Source organism: Somniosus microcephalus, chromosome 9 (assembly GCF_052327205.1).
Source record: "Somniosus microcephalus isolate GS21.2 chromosome 9, FLI_Smic_1.0, whole genome shotgun sequence".
NCBI classification, from domain to species: Eukaryota; Metazoa; Chordata; class Chondrichthyes; order Squaliformes; family Somniosidae; genus Somniosus; species Somniosus microcephalus.
This window is the reverse complement of record NC_140995.1, coordinates 130,867,780-130,884,104: the sequence shown is the minus strand read 5'-3', so window position 1 is coordinate 130,884,104 and position 16,325 is coordinate 130,867,780. Positions and strand designations below refer to the sequence as shown.

The following is a 16,325-nucleotide window of genomic DNA, read 5'->3' as shown; positions in this document are numbered from 1 at the left end:
GAATTCTCTCCATTTGCCTGGATGAGTGCAGCTCCAATACTCAAGAAGCTCGACGCCATCCAGGACAAAGCAGCCCGCTTGATTGGCAGCCCATCCACCACCTTAAACATTCACTCCCTTCACCACCGTCGCAAAGTGGCTGCAGTGTGTAGCATCTACAAGTTGCACTGTAGCAACTCGCCAAAGCTCCTTTGGCAGCACCTCCCAAATACGCGACCACTACCACCTGGAAGGACAAGGGCAGTAGGCGCATGGGAACACCATCACCTGCAAGTTCCCCTCCAAGTTACACACCATCCTGACTTGGAAATATATCGGTGTTCCTTCATCGTCGCTGGGTCAAAATCCTGGAACTCCCTCCCTAACAGCACTGTGAGAGTACCTTCACCACACGGACTGCAGCGGTTCAAGAAGGCGACTCACCGCCACCTTCACAAGCGCAATTAGAGATGGGAAATCAATGCTGGCCTTGCCAGCTACACCCACATCCCAGGAATGAATAAAAAAATTATGAATTATTTCTTTAAATATTTGTCATTGCTTATCAACAATCATATCTTTTAATTTAATTTCCCAATCTACCTCAGCCAACTCAACTCTCATACCTCCATAATTGACTTTGTTTAAATTTAAGACCCTAGTTTCAGACTTAACCACATCATTCTCACACTTAATATGAAATTCCAACATATTTTGATCACTCTTCCCCAGAGGATACTTTACTATAAGATTAATGATTAACCCTGTCTCATTGGACAATACTAGATCTAAAATAACCTGTTCCCTTGTTGGTTCCTTGACATATTGTTCTAGAAAACTGTCTCTAATGCATTCCATGAACTCGTCCTCCAAGCTACTTTTAATAATTTAGTTTGCCCAGTCTATATGAAGATTAAAGTTCCCCAGGATTATTGTATTACCCTTGGTACATGCTTCTCTAATTTCCTGATTTACACTCTGTCCAACACTATGATTACTGTTAGGGGCCTATAAACTACTCTCACCAGTGTTTTCTGCCCTTTGTTATTTCTTATCTCTACCCATACTGATTCTACATCCTGATTTTCTGGGCCAAGATCCTTTCTCTCAACTGCCTTTATCTCATCCTTTATTATCGGACCGATCTCACCTTCTTTTGCCCATCTTTTCTAAAAGTCAAGTACCCTGGGATATTTAGTTCCCAACCATGGTTACCCTGTAACTACGTTTCAGTAATGGCTACTCGATCAAACCCATTTATCACTATTTGTGCCATTAATTCATCTGTCGTGTTATAAATGCTTTGTGCATTCAGATATGTCTTTAATTTTAACTTTTTACTATTTTCCCCTGATGTGGCCTTAGTCACTAATGTTCTATTACCGTTATTAAACTCTCGGGGGGAGAAAATAGAGAACATCACGGATGTTGCCTGGCCTGCTGAGTTTTTCCAGCATTTTCTGTTGTTATTTTGGAGAAAATAGTGTGGTTTGCACCACAAGGTGGCGCTAAAATGCCTTTGGGAACTTTAACGCCACAGTGTATGGGTCCTGGGGACCACAGTGCTGCTCGTGATGTGGTGTGCCACCTCCCTCCACATAGTCCAGCAGACTTGTGGTGAGGGCCTCCTGCCAGTTGGCAGGTACAGAACTACATATTTTGGTTCTGTCTTCACAAAAGAGGGCACAAATAACCTCTCAGAGATGTTGGGGAACATAGGGTCTGATGAAAGGGAGGAACTGAAAGAAATCAGTATTTGTAGGGAAATGGTGTTGGGGAAATTGACGGGATTGAAGGCCGATAAATCCCCAGGGCCTGATAATCTACATCCTAGGGTACTTAAGGAAGTTGCCCTAGAAATAATAGATGCATTGCTGATCACCTTCCAACATTCGATAGAATCTGGAACAGTACCCATGGATTGGAGGGTAGCTAATGTTACCCCACTATTCAAAAAAGGTGGTAGAGAGAAAACGGGGAATTACAGACCAGTAAGCCTGACATCGGTAGTGGGGAAAATGCTAGAGTCCATTATAAAAGATGTAATAGCAGAGCACTTGGAAAACAGTGACAGGATCGGACAAAGTCAACATGGATTTACAAAAGGTAAATCGTGCTTGACTAATCTACTGGAATTTTTTGAGGATGTAACTGGTAAAATAGATAAGGGAGAACCAGTGGATGTGGTGTATTTGGACTTTCAAAAGGCTTTCGATAAGGTCCCGCGTAAGAGATTAACGTGTAAAGTTAAGGCACATGGGATTGGGGGCAAGGTATTGACTTGGATAGAGAACTGGTTGGCAGACAGAAAGCAAAAAGTTGGAATAAATGGGTCTTTTTCCGAGTGGCAGGCAGTGACTAGTGGGGTACCGCAGGGATCGGTCCTTGGACCCTAGCTATTCACAATATATATTAATGATCTAGACAAGGGAACTAGATGTAATATCTCCAAGTTTGCAGATGACACAAAGCTGGGTGGGCGTGTGTGCTGTGAGGAGGATGCCGAGAAACTCCAGGATGATTTGGACAGGTTGGGTGATTGGGCAGAAGCATGGCAGATGCAATATAACGTGGATAAATGTGAGGTTATCCACTTTGGTGTCAAAAACAGGAAGGCAGATTATTATCTGAATGGCAATAGATTGGAAGAAGGGGAAGTACAACGAAACCTGGGTGTCCTTGTGCACTAGTCGCTGAAGGTAAGCATGCAGGTGTAGCAGGCGGTTAAGAAGGCAAATGGTATGTTGGCCTTCATAGCGAGAGGGTTTGAGTACAGGAACAAGGATGTCTTGCTGCAGTTGTACAGGGCCTTGGTGAGACCACACCTTGAGTATTGTGTGCAGTTTTGGTCACCTTATCTGAGGAAGGATGTTCTTGCCATGGAAGGAGTTCAGCGAAGATTCACCAGGCTGATACCTGGGATGGCAGGAATGACGTATGAGGAGAAATTGGGTCGATTGGGCTTATACTCGCTGGAGTTTAGAAGAATGAGAGGGGATCTCATTGAAACTTATAAAATTCTGACAGGACTGGACAGACTAGATACAGGAAGGATGTTCCCGATGGTTGGCGAGTCCAGAACCAGGGGTCACAGTCTAAGGATAAGGGGTAAGCCATTTAGGACAGAGATGAGGAGGAATTTCTTCACCCAGAGAGTGGTGAACCTGTGGAATTCTCTGCCACAGAAGGCAGTAGAGGCCAATTCATTAAATATATTCAAGAAGGAGTTGGATATATTTCTTAAGGCTAAAGGGATTGAGAGATATGGGGAGAAAGCAGGGACAGGGTACTGAATTTGGTTGATCAGCCATGATCGCATTGAATGGCGGAGCAGGCTCGAGGGGCCGAATGGTCTACTCCTGCTCCTATCTTCTATGTTTCTATGTTTCTATGCCCACCTTCTCTCCACTGCTAAAACCAATGCCTCCAAAGCTTCATTGGAAATCCTCCGGGCTCTCTCCTGGGGCGGCGATCTGCCATCAGGATTTGTAAATTACTGTTCCTTCTTCTGGTACTTCTTATGGTTGTAGAGGCAGCTGCACACCCAACCATGCTGAGAATGAGGTGCGGCAGCATCAATGAACCTTCCCTTTAAGTAGTGAAAAAATCCTGTAACAATCATTACTTGTGTTTAGACTGCCCCCGATATTGGTCCATCTTTTCAGTGTAATGCCAATGAGCTTGGGTTTTTAGATGTGCCCCCATTGAGAAAATCCAGCCCCTAGTTTTAAATACTTACTGCCTCAAGCTTATACAGACCACTACCAGAGTTAAAGACACTTCCTTCCCCCTCAGCACTGAATTTCTACTCTCACCAATCAGAGAGGGGAAGACGGGAAGAGAGACAGTTTTATGAAGAGAGAGACACACAAGCAAATCTTCTTTTTCTTTTGTCCATGAGCAATACATTTAGTGATTAACTAATTGTGGTGGTCTTGATCTGTTGTCCATTGTCACCTTTTCTATTATGCAACACCAAGATCTTTAAACAGTGAATATTTGTCGATTTGAGTTTCTTACTTGATAGCAAGAAATTCCTGGTGGAATTTGATAAACTTTGCATATAGGGAAAGAAATAACTTGTATTTATACAATGCCTTTCAACAACAGCAACAACAACTAGTATTTATACAGCGCCTTTAACGTAATAAAACGTCCCAAGGCGTTCATAGGAGCGTTTTTTTTAAATTGACACCAAGCCACATAAGGAGATATTAGGGCAGATGACCAAAAGTTTGGTCAAAGAGGTAGGTTTTAAGGAGCGTCTTAAAGGAGGAAGGAGAGGCGGAGAGGTTTAGAGAGGGAATTCCAGAGCCTAGGGCCTCGGCAGCTGAAGGCTCGGATGTCCTCAACGTCCCAGAGCGCTTCACAGCCAATTAATTACTATTTAAAAAATGTCTCTTGTTTTGTAGGTAAATGTGGCAGTCAATTTGGGCGCAGCAATTTCTCACAAACAGCAATGAGATAAATGATTATTTTATCTGTTAATGTTGAATGAAGGGTAAACGTTGGCCAGATCACTGGGGGAACTGTTTGGTGCTTTTAATAATGCAATAGAATATTTTACGCCCAACTGAACAGACAGACATTTTAACACCTCATCTGAAAGGCAGCACCTTCAATTTTGCAGCACTGCATTGAAGTGTCAGCCTAGATTATGTACTCAAGTTGTGGTGTGAGACTTTAACTTACAATCTTTCTACCACTGGGCCAAGCTGACATATGTTATAATAATTAATATGTTAAGTTAGATATTGTTACAAATAAATGGTTCTTCATTCAATCTCCACACACTAAGATATTGATCATTACCTATCAGGGTTTGTCACCTGGGACCACTTTCCTTTTAAAATAAAAGTATCCCACTGTACAGCCTCACGCTGAGATTCATCTTCAATTTGTTCCCAAAAAAAACATTCTAATTTTCTCCATTTCTCTCCTGCAGTGAAGGTGCTAACTTTTGCTGGGTATATATATGTATATATATCTCTGGCAGGACAACAGTAAGAGTGCTACAAATATGTAGCACTCTTACTGCTGTCCTGCCAGAGATCAGCTTACTGAGTATAAACCAGGAATCATACAGACCTTGCTGGTCTGTATGAAACATGGAATGAGCTCTTACATTCAATGTTTTACTCTTTGTTGTTAACTGCTCTCCTGTACTCGTTACGGGGGAAATTTGTTGCAGCAATGCTTTTGACATGAATAAGTCCTTTAAATTGTTTAGGTTGGTTTTGTATTTTCCTCCTTAGCTTAAGTTGAGCTTTACTACGGTTTTATTCCTTGGTGCAAAAAATCTAGTATGATTTGGGATGCTAGAAATTTCTTTCCTTGGAGCACAAATTGTCGACGAGGTTTATTTAATTGACATTTAAATAATTTTTTGCTCTTTTTGTGACCTTGCCTTTTCTGTAAAAAGTCTTTCAGTTGTCATAGCACACATGGCTCAAACAGTTTTACTCTAAAGAGCAACCCTAAACAGCCTTAGAAAAGTATAATTTAAAGTTTGTTTGAATGAGGTGGCCATCGTTCTTTGTTAACTGTGATCTCAGGATTACGTCAAATACTACAGAGCCTCTAATACTAAAGCAAAATATTGCGGATGCTGGAAATCTGAAATAAAAACAGGAAATGCTGGAAATACTCAGCAGGTCAGGCAGCATCTGTGGAGAGAGAAACAGAGTTAACGTTTCTAGTTCTGACTAAGCATTATGAAACCTAACATCTAAGGGAATTGCCTTGAGACAGGGGTTCTCTATTGTGACTCTTCCAGGCTGATTGGTGTCAAAGGCACTTCCTTTCATTTCAAAGAAAGTACTACTCTGTGTATGAACCCACAGGAATTTTCATAACTCACATCTCCCACAAGTATACCATTTTCTCTGTCTATGTTTTATGTGAAATTTTAGTGGCCTAGAAATTGGGTATAGCCCCACTTGAGGCGTTAGAACTGGCGCTGCGCAAAGTTTATAGCCAGACGCAACTTATCGCCACCTGGCGCGATATTGGGTTGCATCGCCCCCAAAGGCGATTGAGGTGCGAATTCAGGCGTTGCACGGGACTCCTAAGGCGCTAAACTTCCGGCGCAAGCCAATATCGGCGGGAACGGGCGCAGCGCAGGTGCTCTCAATTACCGATAACCACGAGACTTCAGGCGCCGGCCGGCTCTTAAAGGGGTGGGTCAGTCAGCCTCAGCTTCCACACTCAGCGCCTTGTAGGCCTCAGAATCGGCGCAGGCCCTTCTCTGGTGCTAAAAACTTGGACCAAATGGAGAAGGTGAGACAGAGAGCAGAGCGCTTCAGCAATGAGGCTCTGGAGCAATTGGTGGCCGCAGTGGAGCACCGTCGAGATGTTCTGTACCCAGACAATGGCAGGAGACCGAATCATAAGGACTACCGACGAGCTTGGAGGGATGTATGCCAGAGGGTCAACTCCAGCAACATGGTGACCAGGAGCCCTGTCCAATGCAGAAAGAAATTCAACGGCCTCACTCGGGTCATCAGGGTGAGTGTTGTTTCTGCAAACTTCTGCATCCCTTCATTTGCACCTGTCTTTATGGCTACAGGGTAGGTGTAAAGTCCGTGCCTCAATAATACACGGACTTCGGGAGAACAGTTTAACAGGTACTTTACTGAACAAGAGGCAGCTTGAAACTGAAACTACAGAAGCCTGCTAGGGCCTTTTATACAGGGGTGGTCACTGCCGGTACTGCAGTCTAAGACCAGTTATTCCCTTAAAGGGACATACACAACAATTCCTCCCCTTTTAGATAAACAGTACATAACATTCATTTAACAACTAAATAATAACTAATTACAATTACAATTTTCTCAGTAATATATACATCAACTGGAATAGTCATTTATAAGTTCAGTCTTTGAGGAGGCTTCCTGATCCAGACTGGATAGCGCCTTTCTCGAGTATCCTGTTCTGGCGGTGGAGTCAATTCTGGCTCATTGTCAGTGGTTGGTTCATCAGCTTCCAATACCCTGCTTCTGTACTTCGGGCTCATTACCAGGTGCACATGCTTGTGGTACAGGTTTGGCTTGTTCCTGTGACTCTAGAATCTGGTCAGCATGGCATCCCATGATGCTCTCTCCAACGTCCACTGTGTACATTAGTGGTCCCTGCTGTGTGCATATCGTGCCTGGCTGCCATTTTTCTGTTCGGTAGTCGCGGGCCAAGACTGGTTGCCCTATCTTGAAGCTCCTGGTTGGCTTCTCATTTATGTGCTGGAACTGCTTATCCTCAACATCTCGTCTTATGTTTGGTTTGAGCAACTCCAAGTGACATCTTAGTCTCCGGTTGAAAAACAGTACGGCTGGAGTTTGGTTGGTTACTGCATGTGTCGCATTCCGGTAAGCAAACAGGAAGTTATCCACCTTGTGTTGCAGTGGTATGTCATCATTATACATTGCCTTTATGGCCTTTTTAAAGGTCTGAACAAACCTCTCAGCCAATCCATTTGTGGCTGGATGATATGGGGCAGATGTGTAATGTTTCACCCCATTATTCTTCAGGAACCTCCGGAAATCCTCAGACACAAACTGTGGGCCATTGTCGGAACAGATCTGTTCTGGCAACCCATTCCTGGCGAAGATGGTCCTTAGGACTGCAATAGTTTTCTCCGTGGTGGTGGAGGACATTTTAATGACCTCTGGCCATTTCAAATGGGCGTCCACAGCGATTAGAAACATTGAGTCCATAAATGGACAAGCAAAATCAATGTGTACTCGTTGCCATGGAGATGAGGGCCACTCCCATGGATGCAGCGGGGCCTGTGGTGGAGCGTTTTGGACCTTCTGGCATCCTGTGCATCTCTTGGTCATATCCTCGATTTCTTTATCGATTCCCGGCCACCACACAAATGCCCTGGCTAGGCTCTTCATTTTTACCCCTCCCAGATGACCCTCATGAAGCTCATTGAGCACTCTATCTCTCAACTTGGGTGGAATTACCACTCGGGATCCACACATCAAGGTTCCCTGGCACACTGACAACTGTTCCCTCCTTGGCGAGAATGCTGGCAACAGTGAGTCGCCATATCCTGGCCATCCCCTCACCGTCAAATCATAGACCCGAGAGAGTGTCGGGTCATTTCGGGTTTCCTTCTTAATACTTGCGTTTGTAACAGGCAAACATTCGACTATGGTCGCATGGAATATCTCCACCGGGTCCACTGCAGGTGCTTCTTCCGCCGTAGGCAACGGTAGGCGCGACAGCCCATCAGCGTTTCCATGTTGTTTCGTACCTTTGTACTCTATGTCATACTGATGTGCCCCTAGAAAAAGTGACCATCTTTGCAGCCGTTGCGCCGTCATCACCGGAATGCCCTTCTTTGGGTTAAAAATTGAGACCAGGGGTTGATGATCAGTCAGTAGGGTGAATTTCTGCCCGTGCAGATAGTGATTGAACTTCTTCACCCCCCACACCGGGCTGAGGGCCTCCCCGTCAATCTGGGCGTAGTTACGCTCGGCTGAGGTTAGCGAGCGCGATGCAAAGGCTATTGGCCTCTCTGAACCGTCATGGAATTTGTGTGACAGCACCGCTCCAATGCCGTAAGGTGACGCATCACATGCCAACCGAATCGGTAGTGTTGGGTTGTAGTGGGCCAATACTTCTTTTGAAGTGATTTGGCATTTATATTCCTGAAAGGCACGCTTACACTCATCACTCCATTTCCATGTTACACCATCTTGAAGGAGGGCGTTCAGTGGGTGCAGAATTGTAGATAAATTCGGCAAGAACTTATGGTAGTAGTTCACCAACCCGAGGAACCACCTCAGTTGCGACACATTTTCTGGTGCTGGAGCCTTGACTACAGCCTCAATCTTGTCCGGCGACTTATGCAACCCTTCCTCATCAATCATGTGGCCATGTTCTCTGCGGTCCTCGTGGCAATGGCAGCGCCTCACGTTTTCCTGCGTGCCTCTCTCCCCCATTGATGCTGCTCGGCCCCTGAACACCGGCTGCGCTCTGCTCTCTCTCGCCACTCTCCCCCGTTGACGCCGCTCGGTCCCGAACACCGGCTGTGCTCTGCTCTCTCTCGTTGACGCTGCTCGGCCCTTGAACACCGGCTGCGCCCCGTGCGCTCTGCCCTCTCTCTCTCCCCCGTCGACGCTGCTCGGCTCTTTCTGAGCCGCTCGGTCGGCTCTAGCCGCCGCTGTCCGGGAAGGGTCTGCGCAGTACCTGTTGCCAGCCCATTTTGCTTGACCACCGTGGCTGGAAGGCCAAGCCTGGCTCTCGACAGCCTCCCCTGCGATGCCCGTGCTTCTGGACTCGACCTCCTTATGCAGAGTTGCAGGTAGGTTCGAATCTTCTCGTCGCCAATGTTAGATCCGGGTATCTTAATGTTGTGTCCTTTCAATAATCAGACAAAGACTGCAGGGAACTGTTGTGTATGTACCTTTAAGGGAAGAACTGGTTTTAGACTGCAGTACCGGCAGTGACCACCTCTGTATAAAAGGCCCTAGCAGGCTTCTGTATTTCAGTCTGACGTTGCCCTCCTGTTCAGTAAAGTACCTGTTAAACTGTTCTCCTGAAGTCCATGTATTATTGAGGCGCGGACTTTACAGTGGCGACGAGTAAGTTCGAACTCACCTGCAGTGTGGCATCATCTCACGGGGATCTTGCCCTGAGAGGAGGGTTCTTGGAGGTCGTAGTCTGAGCAACGGGCGTCGACCGCGGGCAACCGCCCAAAGAATTCATTGGTGTTCGGAGAATTGCGGGAGAGACTGTGGAGAGCTGTGCTTGGCTCCCCAGTTAAGGTTTTCCAGCAAATTGTGCTGGTAGCAGGTAGTGTGCTGACCCTTCTGGACTGCGGCGGGCTCAAGCTCGATCGAGCGGCTCTACAAAACTGGCCGCGCAGCGTTGCTGGGAAAAAAAACCAAGAGAGAGAGTGGGTGGAGCGCAGCGGAGAGAAAATAAATGGGTGGGAAGGAAAGCGAGATGCGCCGAAGCCGCGGGTCGCTGCCATTACCCCGTAGAATGCTAGGAGCAGCGTGGCAGCAAGGGGAAGAAGGAAAAGCGCGGGAGGCGCCATTTTATTCCATTGGGGAAGAAGAAAAAAAGCGCAGGAGGCGCCATTTTAAATCACCCAAGGTGCCAAAAAGTGGCAGTATCACTGCTTTCGACAACGAGGTAGAAGACTGGACCATGTATGTGGAAAGAATTGAAGTGTACTGCAAGGCAAATGAGGTGGCCGATGGAAAGAGGGCGTCGGTATTATTGAATTTGATGGGCGCGAGTACGTACGACCTATTGCGGAATTTAATTACCCCAGCTAAACCAATGGAGAAAAGTTTTGAGGAGATTGTTAATACCTTACAGGAACACCTAAACCCTACACCACTGCTGATAGCAGAAAGATTCAAGTTCCATAAAAGAAACCAGCACAAAGATGAGAGCAATGCTGACTATCTTACGGAACTACGCAAGTTATCGAAGCACTGCCAGTTCGGAGCAGGACTGGCAGACACCTTGCGGGATAAGTTTGTCTGCGGGCTCCAGAGTGAAGGAACCCAGAAACGACTACTTTCAAAAAAGGACCTGACGCTAGAACAGGAATTCAGCGTGGCAGTATCCTACGAAGCAGCAGCACGGGGAGCTGCGGAAATACAACAGAAACCACAAGAATACAGCGCTAACGAAATGGTGTATGGAGCAGAAAAGTGCTATCGCTGCGGCAGAACAACCCATGAGCAGAAGGACTGCTGGTTTAAGGACAAAGTATGCAGGCAATGCGGAAAAATGGGACATATAGCAAGAGCCTGCAGGTCGGGAAAGAAAACCAACATGACAAGAACTACTAAGGAACAGTACAGGAAAGTAAAGAAACTGACAGACAGCAGTTCGGAAGATCAGGAGAGTGATAAGGACTCCGGGAGCAGGAGACTAAGTTGTCTAAAGTTACACAACGTGATCGCAAAGGAAGATCACCAAACCATTTGGGTCACCCTCATGATAGCAGAGTCCCAAGTAAAGATGGAATTGGACACAGGATCAGCCCTAACTGTCATGAATCGACGAGACTATGAGCGGCTATTCTCACACATACCCTTAAAGGACACATCCATTGTATTGAAGACATACACGGGGGGCAAAAGGTCTACCCCAGAGAAAAAACATGGGTGCCAGTTAAATATAACGGCAAGGAAACACAGAAACGATATATGTATATACTACGAGATGGAGGACCACCATTATTGGGACGTGAATGGATCCGAAAAATACAATTGGATTGGCATTCCATTCTGGCGCTAACTATGACTGACAAAAAAGATGATGACGTCGCACCTGGACGTCTGTCACAAATTCTAGCTGACGCGGAAGAGGTGTTCCAACAAGGACTAGGGACTCTAAAAGGAGTAAAGGCAACCATAAAGATTGAGGATAACGCAAACCCAAAATGTTTCAAGGCCAGACCGGTGCCATACGTGATCCGCCCAGCCGTTGAAGCTGAACTGGAGAGTCTGGAGCGTTCGGGTGTGCTGTCCAAGGTGGACTGGAGCGAGTGGGCCACACCCATCGTTCCTGTAATGAAGAAAGCATTGAGCAGCACGCCTGGGGAGCCAAAGAATGTTCGCATCTGTGGGGACTTCAAGGTGACTGTGAACCCAGTCCTGCACACAGTACAGTATCCACTTCCGCGGATAGAAGATATTTTCACCTCACTATCTGGAGGGAAACATTTTACAAAGATTGATCTGGCCCAAGCGTACCTACAAATGGAGGTGGAAGAAGCATCTAGAAAATACCTTACGATATACACTCACAAAGGCCTTTACCAGTACAATCGACTGGTATTTGGGGTAGCATCGGCCCCGGCTATTTGGCAGAGGGCAATGGAACAAGTCCTGCAAGGGATCCCGGGGACCCAGTGTTATTTGGACGACATCCTGGTTACGGGCGAAAATGACAATGAACACCTTGCCAACCTGGAGCAGGTGCTCACGAGATTACAGGAATATGGGCTACGAGCCAACCGCCCCAAATGCGAGTTCTTCAGGAGACAAATCTCGTATTGTGGCCAAATGATTGATGAGGAAGGGTTGCATAAGTCGCCGGACAAGATTGAGGCTGTAGTCAAGGCTCCAGCACCGGAAAATGTGTTGCAACTGAGGTCGTTCCTCGGGTTGTTGAACTACTACCATAAGTTCTTGCCGAATTTATCTACAATTCTGCACCCACTGAACGCCCTGCTGCAAACTGGAGTGACATGGAAATGGAGTGATGAGTGTAAGCGTGCCTTTCAGGAAAGTAAATGCCTAATCACTTCAAAAGAAGTATTGGCCCACTACAATCCAACACTACCGATTCGGTTAGCATGTGATGCGTCTCCCTACGGCATCGGAGCGGTGCTGTCACACAAATTCCTTGACGGTTCAGAGAGGCCAATAGCCTTTGCGTCGCGCTCGCTAACCTCAGCCGAGCGTAACTACGCCCAGATTGACGGGGAGGCCCTCAGCCTGGTGTGGGGGGTGAAGAAGTTCAATCACTATCTGCACGGGCAGAAATTCACCCTACTGACTGATCATCAGCCCCTGGTCTCCACTTTATACCTAAAGAAGGGCGTTCCGGTGATGATGGCGCAACGGCTGCAAAGATGGTCACTTTTTCTAGGGGCACATCAGTACGACATAGAGTACAAGGGTACGAAACAGCATGGAAACGCTGATGGGCTGTCGCGCCTACCATTGCCTATGGTAGAAGAAACACCGGCAGTGGACCCTGTTGAGATATTCTATGCGACCATCGTCGAATGTTTGCCTGTTACAAACTTGAGTACAGAGAAGGAAACCCAAAATGACCCGACACTCTCTCGGGTCTACGATTTGATGGTGAAGGGATGGCCAGCATAGGCGACTCACTGTTGCCAGCATTCTCGCCAAGGAGAGAACAGCTGTCAGTGTGCTGGGGATCCTTGATGTGTGGATCCCGAGTGGTAATTCCACCCAAGTTGAGAGATAGAGTGCTCAATGAGCTTCATGAGGGTCACCTGGGAGGGGTAAAAATAAAGAGCCTAGCCAGGGCATTTGTGTGGTGGCCGGGAATCGATAAAGAAATCGAAGATATGACCAAGAGATGCACAGATGCCAGAAGGTCCAAAACGCTCCACCACAGGCCCTGCTACATCCATGGGAGTGGCCCTCATCTCCATGGCAACGGGTACACATTGATTTTGCTTGTCCATTTATGGACTCAATGTTTCTAATCGCTGTGGACGCCCATTTGAAATGGCCAGAGGTCATTAAAATGTCCTCCACCACCACGGAGAAACCTATTGCAGTCCTAAGGACCATCTTCGCCAGGAATGGGTTGCCAGAACAGATTTGCCCCGACAATGGCCCACAGTTTGTGTCTGAGGATTTCCGGAGGTTCCTGAAGAATAATGGGGTGAAACATTACACATCTGCCCCATATCATCCAGCCACAAATGGATTGGCTGAGAGGTTTGTTCAGACCTTTAAAAAGGCCATAAAGGCAATGTATAATGACGACATACCACTACAACACAAGGTGGATAGTTTCTTGTTTGCTCACCGGAATGCGACACATGCAGTAACCAACCAAGCTCCAGCCGTACTGTTCTTCAACCGAAGGCTAAGATGTCGCTTGGATTTGCTCAAACCAAACATAAGACGAGATGTTGAGGATAAGCAATTCCAGCACATAAATGAGAAGCCAACCCAGAGCTTCAAGGTAGGGCAACCAGTTTTGGCCCGCAACTACCGAACAGAAAAATGGCAGCCAGGAACGATATGCACACAGCAGAGACCACTAATGTACACAGTGGACGTTGGAGAGAGCATTGTGAGGCGCCATGCTGACCAGATTCTAGAGTCACAGGAACAAGCCAAACCCGTGCCACGAGAAGGTGCACCTGGTAATCAACCTGAAGTACAGATTGCGTCTACCTCAGAAGCAGTAGTATTGGAAATTGACGAACCAACCAGTGACCATGAACCAGAATCAGCTTCGCCGCAAGAACAGAATACTCGAGAAAGGCGCTATCCAGTCAGGATCAGGAAGCCTCCTCAAAGACTGAACTTATAAATGATTATTTCAGTTGATGTATATAATATCCAGAAAGTTGTAATTAGTTATTATTTAGTTGTTAAATGAATGTTATGTACTGTTTTTCTAAAAGGGGAGGAATTGTTGTGTATGTACCTTTAAGGGAAGAACTGGTTTTAGACTGCAGTACCGGCAGTGACCACCCCTGCATAAAAGGCCCTAGCAGGCTTCTGTATTTCAGTCTGATGTTGCCCTCCTGTTCAGTAAAGTATCTGTTAAACTGTTCTCCCGAAGTCCGTGTATTATTGAGGCGTGGGCTTTACAGGAACGATCAACAGGTGTTTACTGGATGAGGTTCAAACTGCAACTGACTGTACAGAGCACCACTCAGGGCTTATATACAGGTGTGGTCACTGCCGGTACTACAGGATACAGGAGCTGTAAAAAGTAGTTCTCCCCCTTAAAGGTACATACACTACATGTTCCCCCCGCCAGCATGCTTTCTCACTGTGGACCCATGTCATAGCCTTGCCACAATCTGGCATCCCTTGCTGCCAAGCTGTCCTTTTGCTAAAGCCACTCTTCCACCTCCCTGCTTTCAGATGCTGCATCACCAGCTCAGGAGCCGGGCCCTGAAGCTGCCAGTGCCAGTGCCTCCGGAGGCGAGGATCAGGAGGAAGCCGGACCATCCGTTCCAGCCTCAAGGGAGCCTACACATCTGCAGACTGGGGATAGTAGTTCCCTGGAGGGGAGGGGGGGTGCTCTGATGAGGAGCCAGTTGCCGGAACAAGCGGCCTGCAGCAACGCGAGGGGGGTAGGCAAGTTCGGGGACCGGCTCCCCGGAGGGCAAGGCAGGGCACGATGACTGCTGCACAGAGTGCAGAGGAGGTGCGTAGCCTTGCCGAAATGAGCACCCAGGCCCGGCTCAGGCACACTGAGCTTATGGTTGCAGTGGGGAGGATGCCTCAGTCGATCGACCCACTGGCAAAGCGTGTGCTGGACTTTGGGGCAGCAATGGAGAGGACTGTCCAGGGCTTCGGGGCAGCAATGGAGAGGACTGTCCAGGGCTTCGAGGCCGCTATGGAAAGGACTGTTCAGAACTTCGGACAATCCCTGGAAAGGTCTGTCCAGGGCTTGTCCGAGGCAGTGGAACGGACTGCTCCGGCCTTGTCCGAAGCAATGGAAAGAACTGTCCAGGGCTTCTCCGAAGCACTGGCACCTGCCACACAGGTCCTCACTGCTGCCACGTAGTCACTTGCTGGCCTCGTCCACACCCAGATTGAGGCAATGCGAACTCTCACTGCAGCCACCCTATCTGCATCAGCCAGGATCACCCCGGGCCCTTCCAGCACCACAGGAGGCCATGAATCAGTGGAGCAGTCGATTGTGGCGGATGATCCGAACCGGTCCCCTCAGAGAGCCAGTGTGTCGTCCGACAATGGTGCAGGTGTCCTCTCTTGGCAGGTGATCATTGCTCATGCCACCGCTGGAACGTCTGCAGTGCAGCTGCCACCACCTGCAGTGCACACTGCTTCCAGCCATGCCCAGTTGAAGCAGCCAGCTTCCGCGCCCTCCAAGCCCAGAGGTCGTCCAGGCCGTCCCTCAGGGGCTTCTGCGCTTCCAGACACTCAGCAGGCGTCCCCCAGCCTTGACGCCGCCACTGGGATTCAATTATGTAGGAGCTGCAGGGAGGGAAGGGGCCGACCGCGAAAGAGAAGTCGGTCTCCATCAAGGGGCCAGCAGTAGAGGGAAGTGCTGAGACGTATCTTTCTCCAAATTCAAGGACGCCCTCACCTATTGTGATTGTTTGTGATGGCTTGTTTAGTTTCGCGGCTTTGCCAGAGAGTTATCTGTTATTTTGTTAGTTATGGTTTCTGTTGACATGACGTTGTAATGCTGGAAGAAAGCACTTTTTTGACAATAAAGAATTTTTTTTATTTACAATGGTACTCCGAACAATTTACAATCATGGTGGCCTTCATAGGCTTTGTGCGAGCCGAAGTGCGCGGTACGAATGACACCCATCATTCCATCAGAGGGGCCTAGAACCGAGTCCTTATGAGCCTCTGACGGATGGCCCTTCCAGTTTCAGGAGCCCTCCCATCTTCCTCCTCCTCCTCCTCCTCGTCCGCATGCTCCTCCTCCTCCTCGCCGCCTGCTCTTCCTCCTCCTCCTCCTCCTCGTCCGCCTGCTCTGTTGGACCTTGAGGGTCGGCTGGCATTGGCTGGGTTCGTCGAATGGCCAAGTTGTGGAGCATGCAGCAGACGACGACGATGCGACCCACTTGCTCCGGCGAGTACTGCAGGACTCCCCCTGAATGGTCTAGA

General features: G+C 47.8%; 1 long non-coding RNA gene across 1 annotated transcript in view; it reads left to right on the top strand.

The window, feature by feature from the left end:
• Positions 1-15,942, top strand: part of LOC147112688 (uncharacterized) — a 44,365-nt gene extending 28,423 nt beyond the window's left edge. Inside the window, exon 3 of the long non-coding RNA XR_015079448.1 lies at positions 14,601-15,942. This is a non-coding gene — a long non-coding RNA (uncharacterized LOC147112688). The remainder of the gene's footprint in view (positions 1-14,600) is intronic.
• The last annotated feature ends 383 nt before the right edge of the window (positions 15,943-16,325 follow it).